Source organism: Cupressus sempervirens, chromosome 11 (genome assembly GCF_028749045.1).
Source record: "Cupressus sempervirens isolate cs-2001-9-10 chromosome 11, ASM2874904v1, whole genome shotgun sequence".
Classification (NCBI taxonomy): domain Eukaryota; kingdom Viridiplantae; phylum Streptophyta; class Pinopsida; order Cupressales; family Cupressaceae; genus Cupressus; species Cupressus sempervirens.
This window is the reverse complement of record NC_143128.1, coordinates 543,007,731-543,022,719: the sequence shown is the minus strand read 5'-3', so window position 1 is coordinate 543,022,719 and position 14,989 is coordinate 543,007,731. Positions and strand designations below refer to the sequence as shown.

Here is a 14,989-nt window from a genome sequence, read left to right as displayed (position 1 = left end):
TGAGTAGTTGAGATTAAGAGGCAAAATAATGGAGAGCTAAGATGAAGAAGAAAAAGGGGAGCAGCTAAGATTCAGAGTCAAAAAAAATAGCTGGCTAGGATTAAGAAGCAAAACCATGCAATAGTCAAACAGAAGAGGAATTCAAAATGATTGGTGGAGAAAAGAGATGGAGAGTTGACCACATTGAAAAATGAGATTGTGAACATGAGCATTACTGACGCTGATGAGAGTAAAGATGTGAGGATTCTCGTTGGGCAAGTGCAGGTTGAAGCAAAGCCAGAGGTGAATGAGGCGGAGCATGAAATGTGTGAAGGGGGTCCATGTAATGTAAGCACAAATGCACAGTTTGGTGAGAAAAACAAAGTTAAGGTTGGAGTAAAACAATATGCCACTGATCAACAGCAATCCTGATGGCGTAAACGGGCCTGAACCATTTTACTTTGAATTTGATAGGCTTGGAGTTAGAGTACCCGCACTTCTGATATCTCCTTGGATTGAAAAGGTCATAGTAATCCATGAGCCAGACGGCCCTACTCCAGATTCACATTATGAGCATTTGTCTATGCCTGCAACAGTGAAGAAGCTTTTCAATCTTAAATCAGATTTTTTAACAAAAAAAAAAATTCTTTTTGAAGGCATAGTATGAGAAAAATGGGGAGATCTTTTCTTGCCCCATGACTTTACGTTCTTATTACCTTGAGGTTATATTTTTGCACAAGGTAAATATTGTGACTTTTTATAAATTGTGACTTTCCAAAATATTAAGTATGGAAAGGTGATTATTTTCTTTAACCAATCTATTTTCGTATATTTATTTGAGTATATATGGGGGCCCACATATATGCCAAGATAAATATATAATTTATGACTATAATGATTCAGAAATTAATATATACCTTTGCAAAATGAATTAAATCCTCATGTTTACCCTCAATGGAGTTTTATACCTGATATCTATATTTAGTTGATCTTCCTTAAATCATTTTACTTAATTGAATTAAGAGTAATCTTACACATTTGCCTTCATTTTGATATTTTGATGTGTTCATAATTGCACTTTTATGCTTTTATAGCATTGTACTATGCCCATGTTGGCATTTTCTCGTTTTATACCAATGATATACATGATTTATATGATATTTTTTTTGAGTTGCATAGGGAGCCTAATATTTTTTCAAGATTAACTATGTAGGTCCCCTCAGTATAACTAATACATAGTTTCCTTCTCTGGCCCATGGAGTATCCCTCCATCCTATATTGGTATGCACTCATTTTATATGGAGTTTCCCTCCATTTGATCCTATCCGTTCCATTTTGATAGGATAATATTTTTTAAGGCAATATGTTGTTATATCCTCATAATCCATTCTTTTGATTATCCTAACAAATCATAATAATTCTAATTTGATCAGCATGTCTCTCCTTTATGTTATTTTCATATATTAATGTGATAATGATCTGCATACTTTATTGCTTAGATCATGAGTCATGCATGTTATGGATTGATCACCCATTAACTTGCAGTGGGATGACTCATTAGTGGACTGTCTATATCCATGTGATTGATGCAATGTTGATGCACGTATCATTAGTTGGCCTTGTCTGTGGTCATTTGTGCATTAGTATAATATACTTTTCATGAGAGCATTGATCAAACTTTTTACTCAACTTGTCCTTGTTGACAATTTTTTGAGCATATAATTTATCTTGATATCAGGTTATCTCCATTGTTTTGTGGTAACATGTTTTACTCATTGTTTCTCTATGAGAGTTTTATTATCCTTATTCAAAAGGATTTCGAATTTGCATATATGATGGCATTCTACTTGTGGATATTTGTATTGTTGTTCTCTTTTCTCTCAGGTGATCCATCAAGGAACCTTCTCAATTTTTCACATATGAAGATGTGTCTATGCTTCCACCTGATCACATTGAAAGGACTCATGTACTTCTCTTGGATCTACAAATGTTCCATATGGCTTGAAGACAATCAAATTACTTCATATTGAAGATTAAGTTGCAGATTTTTGTAAATTATGGGTTTAATACCCTTTGATGTAATTTCCCCAAGTAAAGATTAAAGGGGGGTGTTAGAAGTTGTAATCTTTCCTTGGTGTGTTTATAAACCAAGGTTAGACCTCCTTTATTCATTATTATAATATATTAGGATATAAGCCAAGGTATCCTAATATATTTCTTTTTTGTCCTTTTTCCACTACATCTTATTTTATCATCTAGTGGAATATGTGAGGACAAATATATATTGTAATTTCTAATTTTAGATTATTCCTCCTTAAGAGGAATCTCACACTTGGCTTCACACACTTATGAATGGTGGCATTCATAGACATGGGAGTTACATTCTAACTCCTCTCTCTCATCTCTATTTAAGAGATGACCCTCCTCTCTCATTCAACAACAATGAGGTTTCTTCCTCTTCTCAATTATTGTATGAGCATTGCTCTCTGTCTCTCTCTCTCTTCCTTCTTAGGCTTTTCATGCCTCATTCATAATGTCACAAGGGGTTTTCTTTGCTTTCCCCTTTCCAAATATCTTGTCTCATGGTGTTGGAGCTTGAAGCTTTCTCTCTCCGATTTTATGGTAATATCTTTTCATGCATTTACTCACTTAGATTCTTTCCTGGTATTACTTATTTACAGATTTCTTTTTCCATTTCTAACATGGTATCAGAGCACAACAGTCACAAATCACAATCTTCAATGTCAAGCAAGGACGCACACATAAAATGTAATTGAAAAAAAAAAAATCCAAGTCTAAATATCCTGCTATATCTTTGCAAAGATGTGGTGGATTCATTCCTAATTCTTAAAAGCTATAACAAACCTTGGATAAAGGAGGTCTAACCTTGGTTTATAAACACACCAAGGAAAGATTACAACTTCTAACAGTTTTCTAATCTAAGTATACATGTGTGTGATTATGAGTTCAAAGATAAATTCTATTTGGATGATATGGAAACAATTATATTTTGATTATCTCATTAAATATCCCTTCTCCCACTCACTTCTCCCTGCCTAATCCGCAGATGATTGTTGGGGCCGCTTCTCGGCTAGTCTCTGGCGGTCGGTTGTGGGATAGGGTTCTTACCTCAGCTGGAGGTGGTTGTGCTACTTTCTTTGCAGATGTGGCCACTTTTGAAGCTAAGGTCCATGGTTTAGGGGTTCCGACGGTGGATCGGTTGATTTTCTCCTCAGATGTGACTCCTATCATGGTCTACAATCCAATCTGGTTGGAGTTGGTGGATGATGTTGTAGAAGAAATTGCTCAAAAGATTGAGGACTTCCCTAAGAAGGTAGTTATTCTCAAATTTTGAGGCTTCTGGCCTTCCTTTCCCACTTTCATGCTTGGATTTCTAAGCACTGGGACCTGTTGATTTCTGAACCTGTCCAGATTTACCCTATGGCTAGGGGTTTTTTCATAGTAAAATTTGATGTTGTTGAGGATAGGAGGGCTATTTTGTGAAGTCACTTCAGCTGGGAGGACTGTCACCCTTTGTTGGCCAAACCCTGGCATGAGGGTCTTAATCCTACTTCTAAATCTTTTTTCTCATATGCCTCTTTAGGTTAGGCTATCGAATCTCCCCCTTCACCTGTGGCTGGATTCAGTTCTTGAAGCTATGGGAGATGTCATTGGAGATCCAAATGGTGGACTCTAAATCTTCAGATATTCTTCATACTACTTACACTCGCATTCTTGTGGAGGTTGATATTTCAAAGGGCCTCCCTAAGAAGATCAAACTTGAGGTTCCTAATGGTTCCTAGATTCAGATTCTAGACCATTAAGGTATTCCTTTCCGCTGTAGGGTCTGCTTCGAAACTAGACATGTGGTTGCATGTTGCCCTGTGAAGCTGAGGAAATCAAAGATAATACCTTCTTAGTGGGTTGGGGCTTTGGATCAGCATTACTCTGTCCTTAAAGACCCTACTCCTTTGGTTTCCCCAACGCTTGTGGTTGCTTCAGGTGCCTGTGTTTCTTCCCCATCTGACCAGGCTTCTAGTCCATTGTTGAATATGGATGTAGTGGTTTCCCCTCCCTCTGTGGGTCGGGACCCTATGGGTAATCTTTCTAGTATGGTATTGCTTGTTTCTCTGAATGGGCTTGATGTCGATGCTTTGGCTTGCGAGGAGGAGGCTTCATTGGTGGAGAAAGGTTGGACAAAGGTTTAAAAAAATTCAAAAGATCCCAACATTCCTCTGGTCAGCATCTTCAATCTCACTCTTTTGGGACTAAAGGGTCCTAAATAGTTTTATGAAGTTGTAATTTGGTGGCAGTAGTGAACTGTGTTATCTGTGAGGCCACCCTAGTCACTTTTTTTGGTTGGTGATCTATTTCTCCTCTGGTCTATTGTATTTTTTGTTTGGGCTCCATTGAATTTTTTTTTATGTGTAAAGGGTTTCAGGCATCCTTTAAAACCTGTTTTACTTAATAAAAAACAATTATATTTTAATTTGCAAGGCAGTGATGTTACCCACTTGTAGATCTCTTTCAAGTTGCAAAATTTAGAAATTAAGTTTGAACAAGGTATGAAAGCAATAATCAGAGATGACTTTCAGATAGAGGGCCTAAAGTGGTATCACTCAAGTGTATGAAATGGGAGGCATTATCAGGGAGAATATGCAATAGTGCCTCATCATGCCAACTACTCCTACGGTTACATACCAATAGAATAATAGTTACCATTTGAATATTTAGATGGTTGATATTTAACCATACCAAGGTGTTAAGGAGTATTCTTCATATATTTCCACCTAAGAAGGTAATAGAGCATGTCATAAAGTTAAGAGGGAGGCACACCAATGAGCACAATCACTAATCGATGCCCTTAGAGAAAAAAAGAATAAATAGGAATGACAATGGAATTATTGGAGTCATAAGACCTAGCAAGAGTATCTTTGCATCAACAATGGTGTTGGTAAAGAAAAGGGATGGAATGACTAAAATGTATATTGATTACAAACTCTTCAACAAAACACAATGAAGAACAAGTATCTAACTCCCTCATAGATGAGTTCAATGGGGCTCAATAATTTTCTAAGATGGCTTTCAGGTCGGGGTATTATCAAATTCAAATGGCTTTCAAGTTGGGGTATCATCACATTCAAATGGAAAAGAGGATATTGAGAACGCTTTTCCAAGTGTCATTGTGGACATTTCAAGTTTTTGGTAATTCTGTCTAGAATGATCAGTACTCGTGCTACTTTTCAAAGTTGTATGAATAAATGTTTAGGAAGCAATTGACCAAATTTGTTTTGATATTTTTCAATGACATCTTGATTTCCAAGACGACTTCGAAGGAGTAAATGCATCATCTTAAGGAGGAATTGAACATCATGGAGAGTGAGCCTCTATGTACTAAGGATTCTAAATTTCACATAAGAATGACAAATGAATCTTGATCATTTCAATGACAAATGAATCTTGATCATTTCATTATTGTAGTGACATGAGAGTTTATCTTGATAAAATCAATGCTATTATTGAGTGACCCACTCCTACGAATCTCACCCAATTCAAGGGATTCTTTGGTATTTATGAATTCTATGGGAGACTTATTAGAGATTTTTCATAGGTTGCAACTCCACTTATAGATTTAACTAAGAAGGCAGCCTTGAAGTAGTCTAACTTGGCACATAAGTGTTACGAACACTTCAAACAAATCATGTCTATATGTCCAATTTTGGCAATGCCTAATTTTTCCAAACCTTTTAAGTTGGAGTTGGACATTTTAAGTGAGAGTGTAGCAATAGTTTTGATGCTAGAGAAGCACTCCATCGCATTTGAGAGCATGAATTCAAAAGGTGTAGAGAGGAGTTACTTTATTTATCATAGAGAAATGTTAGCCACTATGTATGTCTTTGCCAAATTTAAACCATATTTAAAGAAGGAAAAGTTTATCATCAAATACTTAATAACCCAAAAAGATCTTAATGATAGGTAGATGTGGGTCAACAAATTTCAAGCATATGATTTTGACATCCTTTATATCAAGGGAAAGAAAATCATAGTTGTCGATTATGTTGTTTGAAAAAGATTTTTGTTTACTTGCGAGAATTGGTTTTAGCATAGTATGCCAAAGGTTTTTGATCTTTAAGACCTACAAGTCTGAGAAAGATTTATCTAGAAAGGGCTTTAAAAATTAAATCCTCAAGTATGTCTGAGATTAACTCACTTGTCAATAGAATGAAAAGAATGGGTACACTTATCTATCTAGTTTACTACAACCTTTACCCATTTCTCATCAAAAATGGGAATCTCTCTACATGGATTTTATCAAAAGGTTATAAGGTGCAAATAAAGTATTTAAGTGGAGGGATGGGTTAGCCAAATTTGCATGCTTCGTTTCTATTTCAGCGACAAGTACAGAGGCTTGCTTAGTTGATTTATTTTTTATTTATTTTTGAGTTATTCTTGAAAAATATATTGGAAAATTGCATATTCATGAGACTTTAATTTGAGTGTGTGAGAGTGAGTTTTTGATTAAGTAAAATAGGTTTTGAAGGGTGCTTGAAACCCTTTACAAGTTTATAGATTTTCAATAAGTACAGATACAAAAAATACAACAGACAAAAGCGAAACTGGACACCCCCCAAACAAAGGGTAACCAAGGTGACAGAAAAGCCTATCACCAGCCAAAACCAAAGATCCAACTAAGAGGCAAAAAACCGAACTGAGAGCCAAATACTACAATGGAGCTCACTATTTGCCCTTTGATTTAGAGCCTCCCTTGCATGATTGGAGGTTCATTTCTAAAGGAGGAGCAGATGGCTTAGTTTTCTTTCTTTTACCGCAGTCCAACCATACTCCATCTTAGCTGCCTCAACAATCTAATCTCTAGAAGAAACTGAACAATGGGGCCCAAGGGAATCAGAAACAACAACAATCTCCCTAGAAGAGCCCATAGCCAACTAGCCCCCCACAGAACCAGAAGGAAAGACTGATACAGGGGTAGGGGCAGGAGAAGGTACAGGGTTCTAGCCCCCAACAAGACCAGGAGGAACATCCAACACAGGGGCAAGAGAAGGAACAGGGACCCGACCAAGAGATTGGACATCCTCCGCTATCTCTAGCATTGAATGATCATCAGCAAAGGAATCATCTACAGGGTCATCCACAGAATCCAGAGGTGCATTCATGGACTTACCCACCGTACAGTGTTTAGAAGAGATCCCTAACCACCAAGAAGGTGGTCGCCTTGATTTAGTCTTCACAACAGCACAACAAGCAACAATGTGACCTGTCATATGACATTTTCTACAGCGAAAAGGGATACCTTCATAATCCAATATTTGGGTCCAAGAGCCTCTGAAGGAATCCAAACAAACCTTCTCAGGGAGGCCCCTTGAAATATCCATATTTACAAGAATTCGAGCACACATCGAATGGAGAATATCTGAAGTGTCTAAATCCACATATAAAAAATCGCCAATGGCATCCCCAATAGCTTCATAAACATAATCTAGTCAGAGATGCATTAGGAGATTTGAAATCCAGACCCAAATAGAAACCTTGTTAAAGGATTTAGTAAGCGGATCAAAGTCCATATGCCACGGGTGTGTGAGGGTGAGTTAATCTAAAGAATATGTATCAAATATAAACGAAACGGCTCTCTCAACTCAAGAACATCTCATCTATCCCTAACTACGATGGCTAATTTGCTCTCAGATCAGGCATCTTAGTGACATCCTAGAATGGGATATTGTATAACTAACATGAAATGATGCAACACTAGCATGAATATGCAAATTAACATGAACCTATAGATGAAACTATGAACTACAATAACAAAGTATAGATATGAGATTGCTCTACAAATATAGATCCTAAAAATGGTAATGATAACAATGATAATAATAATGCATATGCTTCTCTCAACAATGAACTATAATGCCAATTCCTGAAAACTGTTAGAAATGGAAAAAGAAATATGTAAATAAGCAATACCAAGAAAGAATCTGAGTAAATGCATGAAAAGATATTACCATAAAATAGGAGAGAGAAAGCTTCAAGCTCCAACACCATGAGACAAGATATTTGGAAAGGGGAAAGCAAAGAAAACCCCTTGTGACATTATGAATGAGGCATGAAAAGCCTAAGAAGGAAGAGAGAAAGAGAGAGAGAGCAAGAGAGCAATTGCTCATACAATAATTGAGAAGAGGAAGAAACCTCATTGTAAATGAGAGAGGAGGGTCATCTCTTAAATAGAGATGAGAGAGAGGAGTTAGAATGTAACTCCCGTGTCTATGAATGCCACCATTCATAAGTGTGTGAGGCCAAGTGTGAGATTCCTCTTAAGGAGGAATAATCTAAATTACAAATTACAATAAATATTTGTCCTCACATATTCCACTAGAGGACAAAATAAGATGTAGTGGAAAAAGGACAAAAAAGAAATATATTAGGATACCTTGGCTTATATCCTAATATATTATAACAATAAAGAAAGGAGTTCTAACCTTGGTTTATAAACACACCAAGGAAAGATTACAACTTCTAACACCCCCCTTTAATCTTTACTTGGGGTAATTATATCAAGGGTATTAAACCCATAATTTACAAAAATCTGCAACTTAGTCTTCAATATGAAGTAATTTGATTGACTTCAAGTCATATGGTACATTTGTAGATCCAAGAGAAGTACATGAGTCCTTTGAATGTGATCAAGTGGAAGCATAGACACATCTTCATATGTGAAAAATTGAGAAGGTTCCTTGATGGATCACTTGAAAAAAAGTAAAGAACAAAAAACAAGACAACTATCCACAAGTAGAATGCCATCATATATGCAAATTCGAAATCCTTTTGAATAAGGATAATAAAACTCTCATAGAGAAACAATGAGTAAAACATGTTACCACAAAACAATGGAGATAACCTGATATCAAGTTAAAGTATATGATCAAAATATAATCAGTATGAAAAAATTTTGATCAGTGTTCTCATGAAAAATATATTATACTAATGCACAAATGACCATAGACAAGGCCAACATGATACTTGCATCAATATTGCATCAATCACGTGGATATAGACAGTCCACTTAAGGAATCATCCCACTGCAAGCTAATGGGGCCATCCCTCCATAACATGCATGACTCATGATCTAAGCAATAATGTATGCAGATCATTATGACATTAATATATGAAAATAACATAAAGGAGAGACATGCTGATCAAAGTAGAATTATCAAGATTTGTGTTAGGATAATCAAAAGAATGGATTATGAGGATAGAACAACATATTGCCTTCAAATTGGATCAAATTGTCTGAATTTGGAGGGGAAACTCCAATAATAACATCCTCTTCATTGAGAAGCAAAAATGGAACAATATGGAGGGAAACTCCATAAATATCAACCTTTCAAAGTGGAACCAATAGAACCAAATGGAGGGAAACTCCATAAAGATATTATCCTATCAAAGTGGAATAGATAGGATCCAATGGAGGGAAACTTCATATAAAATGAGTGCACACCAATATAGGATGGAGGGATACTCCATGGGCCAAATAAGGAAACTATGTATCAGTTATACTGAGGGGACCTACATAGTTATCCTTGAAAAAATTGGCTCCCTATGCAACTCAAAACAAAATATCATATAAATCATGTAGATCATTGGTATAAAACCAGAAAGTGCCAACATGGGCATAGAACAATGTTATAAAAGCATAAAAGTGCAACTATGGGCACATCAAAATATCACAATGAAGGCAAATGTGTAAGATTACTCATAATCCAATTAAGTAAAATGATTTAAGGAAGATCAACTAAATATAGATATCAGGTATAAAACTCCATTAAGGGTAAACATGGGTATGAAAATTATAATAGCTTGTATATTTATCTTGGTATATATGTGTGCACCCATATATACTTGAATAAATATACTTAAAATATCATAGTATGAAATCACACAATTACAATTATTAAATGATAGCTTGATGCTAAAAAAAAATGATTACCCCCTTCTTCTTTTTTTTATATATATAGAATAATTAGCTTTATGTTGGATACCTTGGTTCAAAATATAATCTCAAAGTAATAAAAACATAAAGTCATGGGGCTAGAAAAGATCTCCCCATATTCCTCATACATATGCCTCCAAGATTGGAATAAAACATTAAGAAAGATATAACTATGTGCATATAAAGGATGGCATAAAAACTTTTTAAAAATTCCATTTCTATATAGAAAGAGATGTGTACAACACTAAGAAAGACAAAGAATCAATGAAGATTGTAGCTATAAATCATCCCTTTAAAAAAACATTATAATTTACAACGAAATTAATATACCCTATTTAAAATTTGGTGCAAAATCTAGCAAATAAGTTAGATTTGTAGCATCCTTTAGCAAGTTCTTCAAACAATAAATGGAATATAATAAAGTAGAAGATTGAATATATTTATTATTTAATAATATAGTATCAGATTTTGATTTTGAGTTTTTAAATTAGAAAGAAAGGCCACATAAAATAAAATTTATTTTTTAAAAAAATAGCCAAAGACAAAATGAAAACCACACATGGATCTCAATATGAATATGTTGAATTCCTTTTTAGAGGAAAAAAAATGGTTAAGAGTAACATATGAATGCAAAAAAATTAATGAAAAAATAAATGATAAGAGATAATTATTAAAAAAACGGCTCTGACACTGCAGATTCCTGAAGAATAAAAATAGAAAGAAATAAATAGCAATGAATAATGAATACTTGGTGGAAATAGTTGTAGAAAAGAATATAACGAAATACAAGCCTGCTACAAACACAGCTAGCTACTCTTCTTCATCTATTTGCACAAGGCTCTTCCAAGTCTTTCATGCATTCATAGGCTCGTAAATTCTGAGGAGTCACAATGGACAGAATGTGGAAGAGACCCAATAACAGCAACAGTAAAAACAATCCTCCAAGCCCATATGTGCAAAGGTTTTGTAAATCTGCAGCCTGTTCACCTGCAAAGGCTTTAGTTAAAAAAGCCATTAATGGCCCTGCTAGAGCTGATTCTTTCCACGTTGTGCATAAAGTACCTGTCGAGGATACTCCATATGTCAAGGCCAAGCATGTACAGCTGGTGGATAAAGAGCCTGACAGAGCAATAGCTCTGTTTTGAGCTGCAATAAATGCGGGAGACAGGGTAGATAGTGCTCTAAAAGACATGGCAATAGTCATGAAACAGCAAAACAGGCCCGAAGAAGCAATTGAGGCCATCAAGTCACTGAGAAACCGTTGCTCTGATCAAGCACACGAGTCTCTGGACAATGTACTTCTGGACTAGTACAAGAGATGCGGAAGATTAGATGACCAAATTGCACTGTTGAAGCACAAGCTCAACATGATTCATCAGGGCTTGGCATTTAATGGGAAAAGAACCAAGACTGCCAGATCCCGAGGGAAGAAATTCCAAGTCTCTATAGAACAAGAGGCTACAAGATTACCGGGGAACTTGGGTTGGGCGTATATGCAACAGTCCAATTACATTGCTGCTGAGGCTGTATACCGGAGAGCGTTGTCAATTGAACTAGACAACAATAAGATGTGCAATCTTGGTATATGTCTAATGCACCAAGGAAGGGTTTCTGAGGCCAAATCAAAGCTACAGAACGTAAAGCCAGCATCTGCAAATGGGCCATGGGGACTTGATTCTCACTTGAAGTCCTACGAAAGAGCCCAGGAAATGCTAAGAGAGCTTGAAGGGAAACCCACCAATTATAATCCCCTTAAGGAAAGCTCATTCGTTGAAAGCCTCAAAAAATCTGTGTGGCAATCCCTGCCATGTCCATGGAAGCATGCTGAAAGTCATCCAAATGTAAAGAACAGAGCTCAGATATCACAAATAAAAGAATATAAAGAATAGGTAGAACAATATTATGTATTTTAGGAGGTTCGTGGGTCGAAACCCGAAGACGTTTGATTCTTAACGCCCTGAAAAACCATGGCTGATGTGTTGCCAGCCGACATAGGCCCTGTGGGAGGCAAGAATGGGCCTGGATTAATGGGATTCAGAGGCTTCTTTTTTTTTAAAAAAAAAAAACGTTACAACTAAATCTAAAAAGTAGAGAGAGAGAGAGAGAGAGAGAAAAACTCAAGAACAATACTTCTACAGCCTACGAGCTTTGCAAGCACAGCCAACATTTTAGGCATAGGAAAAAATTGGAAAAAAAAAATTCTTTATCAACAATATGTCAAAACAAGAGTAAAAAAAAATGATATCTAGATAGGAAAACCCTTTTGGCGGCAAGCCTGCCAAAGGGGTGAGATGAAAACTAATAAAAAATAAGAAATAACCTGCACAAATTAGAGCAAACAGAAGTTAATCAGGTTTGGCGGTAAACCAGCCAAACCCAAAAAAAAATTCAATTTCTTCCATCTTAAGAAGATTAAAGGAGAAATTAGTGAAATCTCTCTCAAGAGTCTCCTTCGAATCGTACCTTCATGCAAACACTCAAAACAAAGATTAAACTGCTCTGATACCATGTTAGAAATGGAAAAAGAAATATGTAAATAAGCAATACCAAGAAAGAATCTAAGTGAGTAAATGCATGAAAAGATATTACCATAAAATAGGAGAGAGAAAGCTTCAAGCTCCAACACCATGAGACAAGATATTTGGAAAGGGGAAAGCAAAGAAAACCCCTTGTGACATTATGAATGAGGCATGAAAAGCCTAAGAAGGAAGAGAGAAAGAGAGAGAGAGAGAGAGAGCAAGAGAGCAATTGCTCATACAATAATTGAGAAAATGAAGAAACCTCATTGTAAATGAGAGAGGAGGGTCATCTCTTAAATAGAGATGAGGAGTTAGAATGTAACTCCCATGTCTATGAATGCCACCATTCATAAGTGTGTGAGGCCAAGTGTGAGATTCCTCTTAAGGAGGAATAATCTAAATTACAAATTACAATAAATATTTGTCCTCACATATTCCACTAGAGGACAAAATAAGATGTAGTGGAAAAAGGACAAAAAAGAAATATATTAAGATACCTTGGCTTATATCCTAATATATTATAACAATAAAGAAAGGAGTTCTAACCTTGGTTTATAAACACACCAAGGAAAGATTACAACTTCTAACAAAAACCTAGTCCTTTTGCTCTAGAAATGCCTTGTATTTATAGATTTTTCCAAGAGCTTGGGGTAAGGTTTGGTTTTTACCAAAGGTAAAGGTTAAATAATAAATAATAATATCCATGAACCCATTTTGAATAAAATATTCATTATGGAGAGTCCACTCAATTAGTAAATTATTATTTGAATAAAACAATAATATCCATGAGACCCACTTTGAATAAGATATTCATAATGGAGAATCCACTCAATTATTAAATTATTATTTGCCTGGCTCCTACTTCTACTCATGCTCGTGCTCGTGGAATGGTTCCTACTCTTGTTTCTTCTGATGGCCACCATCGTGATGCCCTAGCCGTTGGTTCATACTCTTGATCATGCTTGAAGTGTTGTTCCTGATCCGTAGACTATTGTGTTTGATGGAGACAGTGGTCTAGTGTGTGATCCGCAAGCAGTGTCTTCAACAGAGTTTGGGTTTAGCATATATATTGCTCGTTCGTTGCCATGGTGCCCTAGTCGTGGTTGCAAGTTCCCTGCTCATGGGCCAAGTGCTCGACAGAGGCAAAAGGTTAGACATTGCGAGAGGGTGTGCTGGGTGGTTCTCTCTACCTTATCATCTAGTTCGACAGAGGTGGAGGGTTAACCGTTTGACAAAATGGTAAACCTTTGTTTGTCCACTTTGAACTGCCAACCCAACCCAATCACAGTCCAATAGCTACTTGACCGCATGAAGAAAATAGAGACTAACAATGCAGAGCCCTAAAGGACATCGTTGTTGAGGCATCCTCGCTCTCTCTTAAGCTCTATAACCAATTGAAAGAGGTTGAAGCTGAAATTTACATTCTTCGTGATTCTTTGTTAGAACTATGCCACAAAGTTCATGATTTGGAGCAGCACGTGGACAACTCTCTTACTAGCATACGAACGGATTTGAAGGAACAACTTGACAGCTACCTACAACAAAACTAGACCACCGAGCTCAATAGGTTTCAAGAAACAATCTAGCGTACCACAGCGCAAATGAAAGATGTCCAGGATTTGAGGTTGAAGCAAGAGGAACTCAACAAAAAGCAATGCTCCTTGTAGAACGATACAAAACAGCAACTGAAATTATGGGCATCTATTTGCAGCAACCCCATTTCTTCCTCCCCTCTTGCTACTCTCTTCAGTGTAGAGAAGCAAGTCCAAACTAAGTTAGCAAATAAAAGGGTCAGGCGTGCTCGTGAGCTTAACTTGAGGGTTCGCAATTTCCCTCTTCCTTGCCCCGAGCCTCTTGCAACGGGCTACTCCTTCCTTAAAGACCAACTAGACATCACTAATATCTCACTGGACTGTGTCAGGGTTGGGCATGACAATACCCTCTTTATCAGGTTTTGTTTACTTGTTGACCGCCTTCGGAGTCTTAGGGCAAAGAGGAAACTCTTCTCTCTCCCCATCAAGATTTATCTTGATGAGGATCTCACTAGATCACAAGTGGCAAAACTTAAGGAGGCTCGGACTCTTGTTGTGGTTGTTAAACAAGAGGGTAAATGGGCAATGATCAGAAACCTCAAGGTTGTGATTCGAGACACTTTCCCTGCTAGCTAGGAGTCGAGATCGAAGTAGGTCCTACACGCTACAGGCATTTATTGGGTGGCAACACTTTTTGCCATTCTTTTCTCTTTCTCTTCACCCCCCACCCTCTCTCTCTTTCTTTCTTTCTTTGAGTTTGGATCCCTACTCCTTGTCGTGGTGGTTCTCAATCACTTCTTCTTTTGGTTTTTGTTCTTGTTCTTTCTCGAACACTATTTGGTGTTCTCTTGTTTGTTGCTTTCTTGGTTGTAAGCTCTCAGTCCCATAAGTCTCTTTTGGTCTTTCGTTGGACATTAACACATTTATCTTATCTTATCTTGAGATTAAGTGGG

General features: G+C 36.6%; 2 pseudogenes; both read left to right on the top strand.

The window, feature by feature from the left end:
- Positions 1-10,875: 10,875 nt before the first annotated feature.
- On the top strand, positions 10,876-11,130 carry LOC149530778 (protein POLLENLESS 3-LIKE 2 pseudogene; annotated as a pseudogene).
- A 222-nt stretch (positions 11,131-11,352) lies between these two features.
- On the top strand, positions 11,353-11,874 carry LOC149530777 (protein POLLENLESS 3-LIKE 2 pseudogene; annotated as a pseudogene).
- The last annotated feature ends 3,115 nt before the right edge of the window (positions 11,875-14,989 follow it).